Below are 14988 nucleotides of genomic sequence, written 5' to 3' on the forward strand. Positions count from 1 at the left end.
TCCCCTCCCCCGCCCCCCCCCCCCCAACTCTGGGCTGGATCTCACAAACCCTGAGATCCTGACCTCAGCCAAAAGCAAGAATCTGAGGGTCAGCCACTGAGTCATCCAGGTACCCGGAAAATTAGATCTTTTGTTTTCTGTTTCTGAATGCTTGGTAACAAGTGCAGATGAGGAGGCTTGTAAAAGGTGTACTCTTTCAGAGATACTTAATTTTTCCTAGTACTGATGAAATAGTGGTTTTGAAATATTTCCAGAGACATGTCTGTTCTTTATGTCAATAATACAAGCAAATTGTAAAACTAGGTTTTCACATTTTCAGCAGCATCATATATACTGTTAATAATCTTCAATAGGAAATATGCAAGTTAATAGCTCCTGTTCTGTTTTCCTGTGGAAATCCTGAAGGTGGTGCTGGCTGGATTTGTTTTTCACACCCTCTCTATTAAGTGACTGCCCCCTCCAGTGCTTAAATCTCTGCAAGGAGTGAATGAACACATGACTACACATTCTTTAACAGTTTACAATAGTTTATAGGTATCTTGTCATTTTAGAGAGTTGTGTATGCCTTCTGTAGCATGGAGAGAGGACCCTGGACACAATAAGGTCAGGGCTCCAGAGAACAGAAGGGCTGATTGTTAAAAAAAAACAAAACCATGGAGTGATTAGGGTAGAGGGGTTCTGCACCCACCAACTGGGATTTTCAGAAAGAGCCAAATGAAATGAAAAGGTGGAGGAGAGAGCTTAAAACGATACAAAGGTGCTTATCAAGACAAGGATGCCTTGGGTAGCCCTCACCTCTGGGGAAATTCTGGAGATGTTCCTGTGAATGTGCTGGACCCACTGCTTGTATCTTAAGACGTGGAAAACTATGGAGATGCTGGTCCAGGTCATGAATCCCAAATGGCCCACAGGAAGGAAGGTTAAAAGTAGGGCAAATGGTGATTGTGTGATCTTGTTATTCAGCACCCCCTGGTCAAATTTCTTTGTGATGTTTCCACTGTTCATTGTCAGTCACAAGAAGAGAGAAAGTGGTATTTACCCCCACAGTGAGGATCCAGCAGCTGATTGTTAGAGAGGTGAGCAGAGCTTTTATTTTAAGTTCTATCATCTTGGAGTTCCTGGGGCCAATCGTGATGTTCTGGAAGACACTCAAGAAGCAGGTGATGCCAATGGATACACCAGTGGCCACTCGGAACATACAAAACAAATATGCATCAAAACTCAACGAAGATATTTTTCAAGTCAAAAGTGTTGCTGAGCAACGTCTTTAATGATGATGAGCCAGAGGTTGGCTACAGTCAGGTGCTTGAGAAACAGGTCTTAGGAAGGTATTTAATCATTTTTAATTATTTTTTACCATATAGACTTCTCTTTTGTTTGACCTTTATCCCGCTGTAGGATGTGAAGAATAAAAACGTTTATTGTCGGGGCACCTGGGTGGCTCAGTTGGTTAAGCGTCCAACATTGGCTCAGGTCATGATCTCATGGTTTCTGGGTTTGAGCCCTGCCTTGGGATCTGTGCTGACAGCTCGGAGCCTGGATCCTGCTTTGGATTCTGTGTCTCCCTCTCTCTCTGACCCTCCCCTGCTCACACACTGCCTCTGCCTCTCCCTCAAAAATGAATGAACTTAAGAAAAAATTTAAAAAAAAAAAGAACATTTATTGTCATTTTGATAGGAATTCCCATTTCCCAAATACCAAGCATTAGTGATGTTATCCCCACTTTAGTTTATGCTGGTTATTAACTTTTCTTATGCACTTTGGCATACTTCTGAATTTTTAGCTTCACTGATCTCATAATCTGTTTATAAATAAACATCTCATAAGGATATCCATACTGATTTTTTTAAGTTTTTGTGAATATTTTTATTCATTATTCTGTAAGATTTTTGCAGTAACATTGCTAGTTCAAAAAACTATGTCAATATATTTAAAAAACTATCTATATCAGGATCAAATTTAAATTCATAAATTAGGTTAAGGAGAACTGACCTTTTTATAACATTGACTTTTTCTACCCAAGAACATGACATGAATTTATATTCATTTATTTCTACTTTCATATATTTCAGGAGTGTTTAATTTTTTCCCCCATATAGGCTTTACATATTTTTGTTAGTTTCATTACTGGCTAGTTTATTTAATTTATTTTTTAAAGCTATTTATTTATTTGTTTATTTTAGAGAGAGAGTGGGGGATAGAGGCAGGTGGAGAGAGAGAGAGGAAGAGAGAAAGAGAGAGAGAGGGAGAGTATCCCAAGCGAGCTCCACGCTCAGTGCAGCACCAGACAGGAGGCTTGATCCCATGACCCTGGGATTACAACCTGAGATGAAATCAAGAGTCGGATGCTTAACCAATTGAGCCACCCATGTGCCCCTATTTCATCTTATGTTACACTTTTGTAATTGCAGGCCTTCTTAATAACTCATAAATGTGTCTTTATTGCACCTAGGCTATTGTATAAACATATCCTGTGCACATGGGGGCCTGGTTGGCTCAGTCGGTTAAGCGTCCATCTTGGGCTCAGGTCATGATCTCACAGTTTGTAGGTTCAAGCCCTGCATTGGGCTCTGTGTTGAAAACTTGGAGCCTGGAGCCTGCTTCGGATTCTGTGTCTCCCTCTCAATCTGCCCCTCTCTCTCTCTCTCTCTCTCTCAAAAATAAATAAACATTAAAAATGTTTTTAATAAAAAATACTAGCCTATGTACAAAAAGGCTATTGTTTTTGTATGTCAGTATTATGTCCTATTAGCTTACTGAATTATTTTTAATACTGGATTTTCTATCAGTTCCTTTGTGTTTTGGGACGTATACTTGAATCATATACAAACATAGTTCTGCATCTTTGTTTCTAATTCTTATACCATTTTAAATGGCCCTGGCTAACCCCCCAATACAATGACAAATTAATAGAACAGGTGACCATGTACGTTTTTTAGTGTGGTTTTCTGGCCTTAGTGGAATATCTCTAGTGTTCGTTTATGAGCAAGACAAAGAGTTTGTCTAGTTGGGAAAGGTCCAACTGTGTTCTATCTGTCTCTAAAATAAATAAACATTAAAAAAATTTTAAACAAAAAGATTATAATTTCAAAATTAATCTGCCATTCAATAACGTGAGCAAGAGTCACAGAGACATTTTCAGGAGCAATAATGTGATTTCTCTAAAGGCATGTGTGTGTGATAATGAGTGTGATGGAACTAATTAAAATACCTGGTTCACAGCACGAATAGCATGACTGAATGGGAATTGCTGAAATTTGTTCTTCTGTAACTTGAGTGTGATGTGCTTAATGGAGACAGTAAATGTGTCTCTACTGCAAATCTCTGTAGTCTCTTGATCTGTGAGATAATCTTCTTCATGAAATTAGGAAAGGTCCTTTATGAAAAAGTTAACATTGTAACCGATGGTTTCAAAGAGCAAAAAATTAAGGAATTTATTTTTGTATTTTAATTTAAATTAATAAATTAGTTTAAAAATAAAATCTCATCAGGAAAAAATTTTTAACTTATATTTCCTCTGGTTTAAAATCATTTCAGTAGTATTCCCAGCTCATGATTCACCTTTCTTGCTTTTCAATTTATTAAATGCCCAAGATTCCAAGCCCTCAAATTCCATTTGGCAGGTTTGTGCTGTATTTAAATAGCTTTTTGAAATCAAATATCAATTCAAGTTTCAGGTTTTTTTTTTTTATAAAATAACATACAGTGATGTGATCTTTAAAGAGGATTAATATTTTCTGCCCTAATATGCTTTATCACTATGTGATGTTTCATGTCCCATATGTTAGCACACAGTGCAGTTCTGCCCAGTAATTTCTGTTACGGATGCCATTGTCCTTTTGGTCCAGGCAAAAAATGAAATGAGTTCAGCTGCCATCCTAACAGTTGTCTACATTAAGTAAATCAGATTGGCTCAATAAAATTACTCAGTGCATGAATAATTTATTAATACCTTTGAATCTTCACTCCATAGTTATATTGGTTATAAAGAATACTTAAATGAAAGTGGGAAATGATCAAACCAGGTTTAGTAAGTAAAATTTAAAATATGAGAAGGGGTGTGTGTGTGTGTGTGTGTGTGCGCGCGCACGCGTGTGTATCCATAACGAGGTTCCTGGCATAGTATAGTACTGTAGCAAACATTCATATCACTGCAACTAGGCAACCAAGGTTCAAATCGTGATTCCTCTGCTATTTACATGAGTCACTTAACTTCCCATGGTTAAATTCTCCTCATCTATAGAATGAGAGTAATGTTAGTTCCTAACTCATAGGGTTGTGAATATTATATAAATTGCAATAGGGAAAGCAGTAATAACAGTGACCCACACATTGTAAGTGCTATAAAAAGACACACACGTAACTCTGGACATCTCTTAACAAAAGACAATAGAGTTTAGATGTTCATTCTCAGGGAAAGGGAGAGGTAAGTGAAGATTTTATTTTCCATGAAAGTGTAGCCCAAAACTCATTATTTTCATGCAGAATCCTCTATGTGTGAGTTCTGGACAATGACAGAATGGCCTCGGTGGATTTGAATATAGTAGTGATCTTCCTATCCCACATAGTCATTGGAATCCTGGGCAGTTTCTCACTCTTCTATCATTAGATGTCCCTTTGCTTCAGGGGATGCAAGCCGAGATCCACAAAGTTGGTTCTCAGGCACCTGAGTGTAGCCAACTCCTTGCCCATTCTCTCTAGAGGAATCCCAGAGACGATGGCAGCGCTAGGGCTGAAACATTTCACCATTTATTATGGATGCTACGTTCTTTTATATGTTCACGGAGTGGCCAGAGGTATGTCCCTTTGTTCCACCTGCCCTTGAGTGTCTTCCAGGCCATCACCATCAGCCCTGGGAACTCCAGGTGGGCAGAGCTTAAAGTGAAAGCTCCAAAGTACATTGGCCCCAAAGTATCCTGTGCAGGGTGTTCCACATGCTAGCAAATAAGTTTTTTTCCCATTTATATGACTGTAAATGAAACAACAAAACTATTACCAAAAAAAGTGTTTGGGATATTGTTGTGCTTCACAGTGTAGAGACAAGATCACAGGCTCATCATAGGCAGCAATGACATCTTTCCTTGACATTTTATGTTTGGGACACATGACGTTGGCCAGCAGCTCCATGGTTTTTCTCCTTCACAGTCACAAGCAGAGGGTCCAAAGCATCCATAGGAACAATCTCTCCCCCAGACCTCCCCTGAGACCAGAGCCACCCAAAGCGTCCTTGTTTTGGTGAACACCATTGTATCGTTTAATGCCGTTGTGTCCATCATTTATGTTTACGTGGCTCCCTTTGATAATTCTAGTTGGTGGCTGGTGAATGTCACTTTACTAATCACTGCGTGTTTTCCAAGTATTAGCCCTTTTGTTCTCATGAATCATGACCCCAGCATATTCAGACTGTAATGTGTCTGCTGTGGAAGAAATACATAATTCCCTCATCTCATCAGGGATATATGAATCGTCTTCCACCTGTTCAGTCACTGATGCAGTGAGACCTCAAGGAATGTTAAGAACCATAATGAGCCAGTTTCATTGCAGAGAGATGGGTGATTGAGACACTGACATCAGCTTAATATGAAATACTAAAGAGCATGGTACATGAAATCATCTGTAATTAATATGTGTATATTTATATAGTTTTTTTATTTAAAAATTTTTTGATGTTTATTTTTGAGAGAGAGACAGAATGTGAGTGGGTTGGGGCAGAGACAGAGGAAGGCACAGAATCTGAAGCAGGCTGCAGGCTCCAAGCTGTCAGCACAGAGCCTGATACGGGGCTCGAACTCACAAGCTGTGAGATCATGACCTGAGCTGAAATTGGATGCTCAACTGACTGAGCCACCCAGGCGCCCCAATAGTTGTATTTTTTTTAATGGTAACAGTGGAGAAGTTAAGATTCCAGAAAACAGTCCTGAAATAATGTGAACATACTGGCAATACCACTGAATGTGTAATTTTCAAATTGAGATATTAAATTTTCCCAAGATATACCTGAGATTGCAATTGTAAATCCTGATTATGATGCACATGGCCTGGGATGAGGGTGGAGGGAAAACTAGGTTTACTTACTGCTTGCTCTGGAGGCTATGCTATGAATGTTATGCCTCATATCTAAGAGAAACTGTGGACGTTTGAAATATAATGCTTATGGGGCAAGATGAGTGCATGAAAATATTTTCTGGTCAATATTTGAAGAATAAACTGTGGGGGACAAAGAGGAACATAGGAAGAGGTGTCAGCTGAATTTTAGAAAGGGTGCAGGTGCAGCCAGTAAACAGATTGCATATGTGGGAAAAGACTGAATGACTTTTGAGATGTTTACAAGGTAGACTGTTCTGTGTTAAATCTTGATGGCAGTTGGCTGTGGTGGTGAGAAAGAGATTTCAAGATGGACTTCTGCTTTTCCAGCTTGAGGTTATGGAGGACCATTTCATCAGGCTTGGTGCAGGAGACGAGTAGCAGTTTGAAGCTGGAGTATATGAACATATTTTGTTTAAAAAGGGATAGTATCGCTTTTGAAATCACTACCAAGGCAATAGACACCATTGAAAGGAAAAAAAAAAGATATTAACTGAAACATAGAACTATTTTATGGGCACCTGGCTGGCTCAGTCAGTAGAGTATGCATCTCTTAATCTACGGATGGTGACTTTGAGCCCCATATTGGGTGTAGAGATTACTTAAAAATAGAAAATTTAAAAAAAACAAAGATTTTATGGGCGCCTAGGTGGCTCACGCAGTTGGGTGTCCATCTTTGGCTCAGGTTATGAACTCGCAGTTCATGAGTTCGAGCCCCGTGTCAGGCTCTGTGCTGACAGGTTACAGCCTGGAGACTGCTTCAGGTTCTGTGTCCACCCTCACTGTGTTCCTCCCCTGCTCACACTCTCTCTCACTCTCAAAAATAAAGATTTAAAACACTTAAAAAGAAGAGGTTAACATAATTCACTGTTATTAAATCATAAACATTTGCAAGTTTTTCAAAGTAAACATTTTAGTTTGAAATAACTTAGATTTGCAGAAAATTTGTAAATATAACACTGTGAGTTCCAAAATATCTCTCACCCAGAACCCCCAAGCTACCACCTTAACCTTACCATAGTTCATTTTCACAACTAGGGAACCTACATCGCTATGTCATAGTTAAATAACTCCAGACTTTATTTACATTTCAATGGTTTTAACACAGTCATTTTTCTGATCAGGATCCATCCAAGATTTTACATTATATGTAGCTGTCCTGACTCCCCGGTCTCCTCTGCTCAGTGGAGCACGTTCTCACACTTTCCTTGTTTTTCAGGACAGGCTTGAGGTATACGGGTCCCTCACATTTTAGAATGCCTCTAAAGTTGAATTTCTCAGAAGTTTTCTTTTTCTTTTCCTTAAGTTTATTTATTTGATAGGGAGGACGGGGGCAGAAAGAGGGAAAGAAAGAATGCCGAGCAGGCTCCACGCGGTCAGCGCAGGGCCTGACCTGGGACTTGATCCCACTAACTGTGAGATCATGACCTGAGCTGAAATCAAGAGTCAGTCGCTCGACCAGCTGAGCCACCCAAGCGCCCCTGAAGTTGTTCTCCTGGATAGACTGTGTTTATGGATTCTTGAGAAGAATATCACATCTCATCACGGCATACAGTCTGAGAGGTTTCTTGCAATTAACACGAGTTACCTTGGATGATGTTAATCGTGATCAGTTAGTTAAGGTCACGTTCACCAGACTCCTCCACTGTAAAATTACCATGCATGCCTTTCCATACTCTATTCTTTGGGAAACTCTAAACACAGCCCACAGTCAAGTGTGGGGGCGGTGGGGGAAGATGGTACTTGAGGGTAGGGGTGTGCTGTTGAACTAAGCTCCACATCCTGGAGGGCTAAGTAGCCACATTTGTTATCTGCCATTCTTCTGTGTGGAAGCTGTGTCACTTCTCCTTCATTTATGTGTTTATTCAATTGGTTACTCATATCAGCATGAACTCATTTATACTTATTTTATACCTTGTGTTATACTTCAATGCTCTGCAAATTATTTCGTTGCTTAGATTGTTCAAGCTTTGGTCATTGGAAGCTGTGGTATAAAGTACACTCAGGGGGCACCTGGGTGGCTCCATCAGGGAAGCAGTCAATTTCAGCTCAGGTCATGGTCTCACAGCTTGTGGGTCCAAGCCCCACATTGGGCTCTGTTTTGATAGATCAGAGCCTGGAGACTCCTTCGGATTCTGTGTCTCCCTCTCTCTCTGCCCCTCCCACTCTTGTGTGTGTGTATGCACTCTTTCTCCCAAAAATAAACATGAACACACACACACACACACACACACACACACACACACACACTCACCTGGTCTTTGTCTCAGGTTCCTGGCTCAGAGCTTCAGAAACCTTTAAGATTTCCTAAGTGGTAGGCGTGTCCTTATTACACTAAGGAGGCAACTCTGGGCAAGGGTTCCCCACAGAACTTCAAAATGGGGGACTGGACACCTCTGAAAGACCAACTATGTGATTGAATGGAAATGATCAGCAGCCCAACTCCTAGGGAGAGGAAGGAGGCTGACTGGGGATTGAGTTCAGTCATGTGGCCAATGATTTAATCAACCAAGTCTAGGTAGTGAAGCCCTGATTAAACACCTGGAGGAGCTCCTGGGAGCTTCTTTGTGGGGGACAAAAGCTACTGTATGGGCAGTCCTCCCAAACCCTGCCCTATGGATGCCTTAATGTGGCTCTTTATTGCTATCCTTTACAATAAAATGTGAAATGACAAAACTAAAACAATTTAGTAACGAGTTTGCTGTCTTTTATTCCAGGGAAGACAATCCTTGATTTGGGGAGGACAGAGCCTCCCATGTAGGGAGTGGAGTGCTCTTCCTAATGGATTTGGGGAAAGATTGAGTTTTAGAAGAGGCAGTGCAGAAACAGGGCATGATTGGCTAGGAGGTCAGGGATTTCCTTGGAAGACCAGGAGGTGCTGAATACAGGGTAAGATTGGCTACCTGAAGCTGCATTGGAGGACTGTGATTGGTGTATGTTTGGTTTCCTTGCTGGATGTTTCACATAAGAGCAGGCTGATTTAGGTTTAGATTTGTGATGTGGGCCAGGCCACTAATGTGGCCTACAATTTTTTAGGTCCCAATATAGAAATTAATTATCGACGATTATCATACATATAGCACTTTCCGAGTTCTGTGAGTCATCCCAGCAAATATTTAAGCAGAGGGACTTGGAGGCAACCTTAAATTTTTAGCTGGCTGGAGACGCGTGGGAGGTTTGGGAATGCCTGACTCATGACTGGTGTCTGAAGTGGGGGCACTCCCGGGAACAACTTTGCCCTTAACTTGTGGGGTCTCTACTAACACCAGATAAAGTCAGAATTATATTGAATTGAAGGACACCTAGTTGGTATCAGAGATTTGGTGACAGGTGGCAGGATTTCTTTCAGGTTTGGCTATTATGGCCCTTTGATATGTCCCCATTTTTTTTTTTTATTACTTCCTTACTCTTAACATTCTGCCACTACAAGATCCCCCAGGCACATCTTGTATTTTCCCTGCTCCTGCCATAGAATCAGCCACAACTCCAAGGAGCCTTTTATTAGAGAATAGTGTTAGAAACCAAGATGTGGGTGCTGAGTGTTCTCCTTGATACTGGGATGTCTTTGCTCTTAGTCTGAGTAGACTGACCTGGAATTACCTGTCCTCACACAGATCTATAGTTTTCTCTTTGCTGTTTTATTTACTTATCTACAGCTACCTCCGTGTGCATACTGATGTCCCTGACTCTGATCCCGTATTTCAGGGTTCATTTTAGCCTTTTCCCCCTTGCTTTTGTGTACATATCTGTATTTACCAAGTAGTGTGGCATCACATGCCTTTGAAGAGTTTTGCATCTGTTCCACTATGGTCCCTTGCTCTCTGCACACTGCCTATAACCCTCTCCCTCTGGCCTCATTTAGACCCTGCTGTATCACATGCCTGCAACCTTCCAACTCTGCTCCATTCGCCTGCCCCCACAATGGCAATGCTCACAGCAGTTTAAGATACTGCACGTGGCAAATATCATATGTGGGGGTTGTTGCAGGGATGGAAGAAGTAAGAAAGGTGGGAAGTGCCCCCCATTATCAGGCATCCAAGATCAGGAGATTCCTGTATTCTTCCAACATGTGAGCACATTGTGGAGACACACATGTGCATGCAGACTCTTTGAATGTAATTACATACATGGGACTGGGAATGTGGGAATACAGGGAGTGTGTGTAAATGTGTGTGCCTATATTTGATGTATGTGCATGAGTGAGTTTTCTACGGAGTGCATGTTTGTGAGGTTATGACTGTGCGTTTGAGTATATGTTACGCATATGCACACGTTTGCATCTGTGTGTAATGTTTCTGTATTTGTGTGTGTTTGTGGACTAAGGTTGTCCACCATCATGATTCTAGTGTCTGACTTGGATATGGGGAGTATTTGTGTATTTGTGTGTAGTGAAAATAAAGGATTAATTAGGATTCTCGTGTCATTATGATTATGAAATAGATTTCATTATTCCCGGTCATGTTGTTTGCTCTTTAAATATAGTTAATATAGCTACTTTATTTTTAGTAACGTTTATGTTATCTTTTGTCCAAGATTTTACTTTGTGTCCTTAATTTGTGAAGTGAATTTCCCACAGGAAATATATTGTCTGTTTTTAAAAACTTTAATTGTCAGGGGCGCCTGGTTGGCTCATCTGTTTATAGGTTCTAAGACTCTTGGTTTCAGCTCAGGTCATGACCTCATGGCTCTTGAAATGGAGCCCCATGTTGGGCCTACACTGACAGCACAGAGTCTGCTTGAGTTTCTCTCTCTCCTTCTCTCTCTCTCAAAATAAATAAAACTAAAAAAAAAATTAGTGACAATTTTTGCTTTTCAATGGAGCCTTTAGACTATTTCCTTTTACAGGTATTATTATATAGATTTACATTATCTTGCTATTACTTTTATAATGTCTCCTTTGCCCTATTCCCTCTCTTTCTGTCTTCTTTGATGTAACTCAATTTTTACAGATGATTTTGTTTCAAATCCTTTTCTTTGGTTCAGTGGTGTTACCTGTAATTATTTTTTGTGTATTTGCTTTAGGGGTTATCCTACACAGATGACCACAGTATACCTTCACATGCGTTTATACTTCTTCATACAGAGCATCCGACCTTTCCTTTCCACAAGGACTTCCATTTCTCCACTCCTGCCCTGTGCTACCATTAGTATAGGTTTCATTTACACATACCATATACATATATACTACACTATTAGTTTCTTAAACAGTCCACTATATTTTAAAGGGGTTTAAAAATAGGAAAGACAGTTTTTATTTACTCATATAGTTACTACTTCTAGTGCTCTTAATTCCTTTGTGTACATCAGGAGTCTGCCACCTACAGAACATGAGCCAAATGCAACCTACTGTCTGTTTTTAAGTGAAGTGTAACTGGAATGCATCGACACTCATATTTAGGTACTTTTGACCCAATAAGGACATACTGGAAGAGTGGTAAGAGAAACAGTATGGCCTACAAAGAATAAAATATTTATATATTTTCCTTACATAAAAGTTTGCCGACCTCGCAGAGTCACATTATCATCACACCGGAGTTAGTATAAAATTGGTATATGAAACATACTGAAAAGTCAATATTGTAGTTAAATATTAGGCAATGGTGACACAGTATTGGTCTCAACTGGAAGACTAGGAATAATTGGGAATTACTAGGTCTTGTACTAATGAGGAAAACATGAAATGTGTGATTTTGTTACAATTCAGTTTTCAATATCTTGTTAAAAATTTGATGATACTGACATTGAAGACATAACTGAGGTATAAAAGACCTACCAAATATTACTTGATACAGATTCGTAAATGGAAGAAGCAATACACTCCTGACTGGCTACAGGGGTAGACAACAGGAAAAGTATGTATCTTAATAAGTCCTGGGATCAGCTCCCTAGATAGTTTTAACAAATGATATTTACTATCTTTCCATGAATTCATTAGCACACCCCATTGCTGTGTTCTCTTGGTAGTGGTAAATCTGCCGTAAAGAAATAGGTCTGTGCCTTCTCCAAATAGGTCATGGTTTTGGATCTATTCCATATAATTTTAGCTATTATTAAAATTTGAAAAATGTTCACTACAAGGAGTCCCAAATTTTATTTATTTAAAATGTTAAATAGGCCTAAGACTAAAGGGAGACATAAAACAGGGAAGAGGGAGAGAGCAGGAGTAGATGAAATCAGAGATGCAAGGAGGGTTGGGGCCAGCAAACTTTACAGGGCCTGTTGGTCCATGAAGTGACTTTGATTTTCCTTTTGGAAATGAGAAGCCATGAGAGGATTTTGAACAAAAGTCCCAAAGTTTAAACGTCTCCAGTAGAATCTTAATATCACATTTCACCAAGCCACACACCAATTGTGGATATTCTGGATCCACTGTAAAATGTTCCCATTCAGGTAATTTTCTGCTTGTTTCCTCCACCTACTTGTCCGTCCACATTTGTATTTGCATGATACATTTTCAGTGGTTTCTACTCAAATATTGCCTCATCATGTGGGCATTGCCTGAAAACATTGTTTAAATTAGGAAACCCTGTGGTGTATCATTGTACATGAACATATTTATGGTACTTTTACCACTATCATTTTTAATCCTCATAGACTTACCTTATAGATATATACTTGAAGGCCGGGAATTTTGTTTCCTGCTAATATCCGTGATTAGAATAGTTGCTGACTGATACAATGAGTGGATGCAGTTTTTCTGTGCAAGGTAGAAAGTTACTGCAGGGTATAAGCTCAGAGACTAATAGTTCAAATGCTCAAGGAAACATGTAATTCTATTTGTGACACCAAATTCTTTACTCCTGTAACTTTCTATCCTAGCATTCTGAACATCTGTCATAAACTCTCAAGCTGTATTTTCATATTTTGAGTTGTAGGTATGTGCGAAACAGCTCTATCTCATCAATGAAGGAATGTTTTAGTAAAGCTTTTCTAAGCTACAAAATGTTAAATTCAGGATTCCCTCTCAAATGTTCCATTCTACTCTCAATACAAATATTAATCTTATTGGTTAGGTAGGACAGTTTTATTTGTGAGTGACAGTCCTCCTGGAAATCAGTGGCTGAAACAACTAGGTGGTTTATCATTCTCACATAACAGGAAGCCCAGACATGCAGGTTGGGATGGGATGGGTCCCCTGGGCAGTCCTCTGCCTGCTCCACCTCCCTTAGCACCCAGCACTCTCTCTCCTTACAGCAGGATGGCCACTGTAGGACCAAGAAGGATGAATGGGGAGGGGCAAAGGCCTTTTCTTTATTAGGTTTTGTCTTATTTACACAGAAATAATCCCAGGAGGTTTTTCCTAATTAGCTACATATTTTAATAATGCAATTTTTGGGGCGCTTGGGTGGTTCAGCTGGTTAAGCAGCTGACTTTGGCCCGGTCATGATCTCATGGTTCATGGGTTCAAGCCCCGCAGTGGGCTCTGTGTGACAGCTCAGAGCCGAGAGCTTGCTTTGGAGTCTGTGTCTCTGTTTCTCTCTGCCCCTCGCCCACTCCCTCACTCTCTCAAAAATAAACATTAAGAAAATGCTTTAATAATGCAATTTTGATAAAGATATGGGTGGGGGGTTGGGTGGCTCAGTCAGTTAGTTGAGGGTCAAGACTCTTGATTTGGGCCCAGGCCATGATGCCAGGATAGTGGGATCGAATCCCGTGTCAGCTCTGCACCGAGCGTGGAGCCTGATTCTCTCCCTCTCCCACTGTTCCCTACTTGTGTGCACTCTCTCAAAAATAAATTAATTAAATACAATAAGGATACTGGGGAATTTTCAAATGTCATATTCATGCCTCAACAACAAGATAAAAAGATGGTAAAGAAAACATTTTGCAGACCAGGTTTAAATATACCCCTTATTAAATGACAAGGTAGTCAAGGATAACTGTAGAATGAAACAGATTTTGTCAGTGGACTTTGTTCAGAGAGTATAATGTTGCGTGCAACCCACCAGCAGTCTGAGAGGTGTTAAAAATGTGTCAAAAATTACTAATCCTTGGTGTCTTCTTACAGATTTCCTTTGAAATTTATTAATTTTATTTACATGAATTTAAAACTGATTTGCCAAGTTTCAATACAGATAATCTAATTCTAGTACCTTTTTGAAAAGTTTTTTAAAGTTTGTTTATTTTTCCATGCTCAGTGTGGAGCCCAACCTGAGGCTCAATCCCACGAACCATGAGATCATGACCTGAGACAAAATCAAGAGTTGGATGCATAATTGCCTGAGCCACCCAGGCATTCCCTGATTCTAGTATCTTGGTAGAAAACTGGAAGGACTGATTTTGAGATTCCGTTCATTCCATTCTCCTTTAAAGCGAGAGTTCTACAAAAGGCTTATAGTGGGGAAATGTTCTATCACTTCTGAATGTATATTAATATTAGACTATAACTTACTGGAAAAAGAATCATGACATGGTCTAAAAATGTCTTTGGTAGTTTAGCTCAACTGTAGTTCACAACCAGTTTCCATAATCATATTGTGTGGTGGGGTCTATGTGTGCATCAGGAAAGAGAAGGCAGTAGTTAGCATGAGGAAGATTGTGGTCTTTCCCAATGAAGTCAGTTAGGAGAAACATTCAGTTTTATACTAAAGAGTCTGACTCTACTTTTGATGCCCAACTAATGATACCTGTGAAGCGTCATTACACCTCTTACTATTCTGCCCATCTGGACAGGAAAAGCTAATAATGACTCCTGAGAGGCCCTTCCCTTGGCCGTAGTTATAAATTCACAGTGTAAATGAGTACCATCACCCCGGCCCCGCACAGTATGCATCATAACAAAGTAGCCACCATTCCCTGCTTTCTCTAGCCATTTTCAGAACTTGAGAAGTCTACCCTGCTCTCCTGAGAAAGCATCTTTATGTAATAAATATTCTCCGAACACTTGAGTGAACAGTCATCATT

The 14988-nt window shown here is 39.9% G+C and overlaps 1 pseudogene; it reads left to right on the forward strand.

Annotated features, from left to right (window-relative positions):
- The first annotated feature begins 4067 nt into the window (after positions 1-4067).
- LOC122494803 lies at positions 4068-5702 on the forward strand (annotated as a pseudogene).
- The last annotated feature ends 9286 nt before the right edge of the window (positions 5703-14988 follow it).

The sequence above is a fragment of the Prionailurus bengalensis genome, chromosome E2 (genome assembly GCF_016509475.1).
Source record: "Prionailurus bengalensis isolate Pbe53 chromosome E2, Fcat_Pben_1.1_paternal_pri, whole genome shotgun sequence".
In the NCBI taxonomy this organism is placed as follows: Eukaryota; Metazoa; Chordata; class Mammalia; order Carnivora; family Felidae; genus Prionailurus; species Prionailurus bengalensis.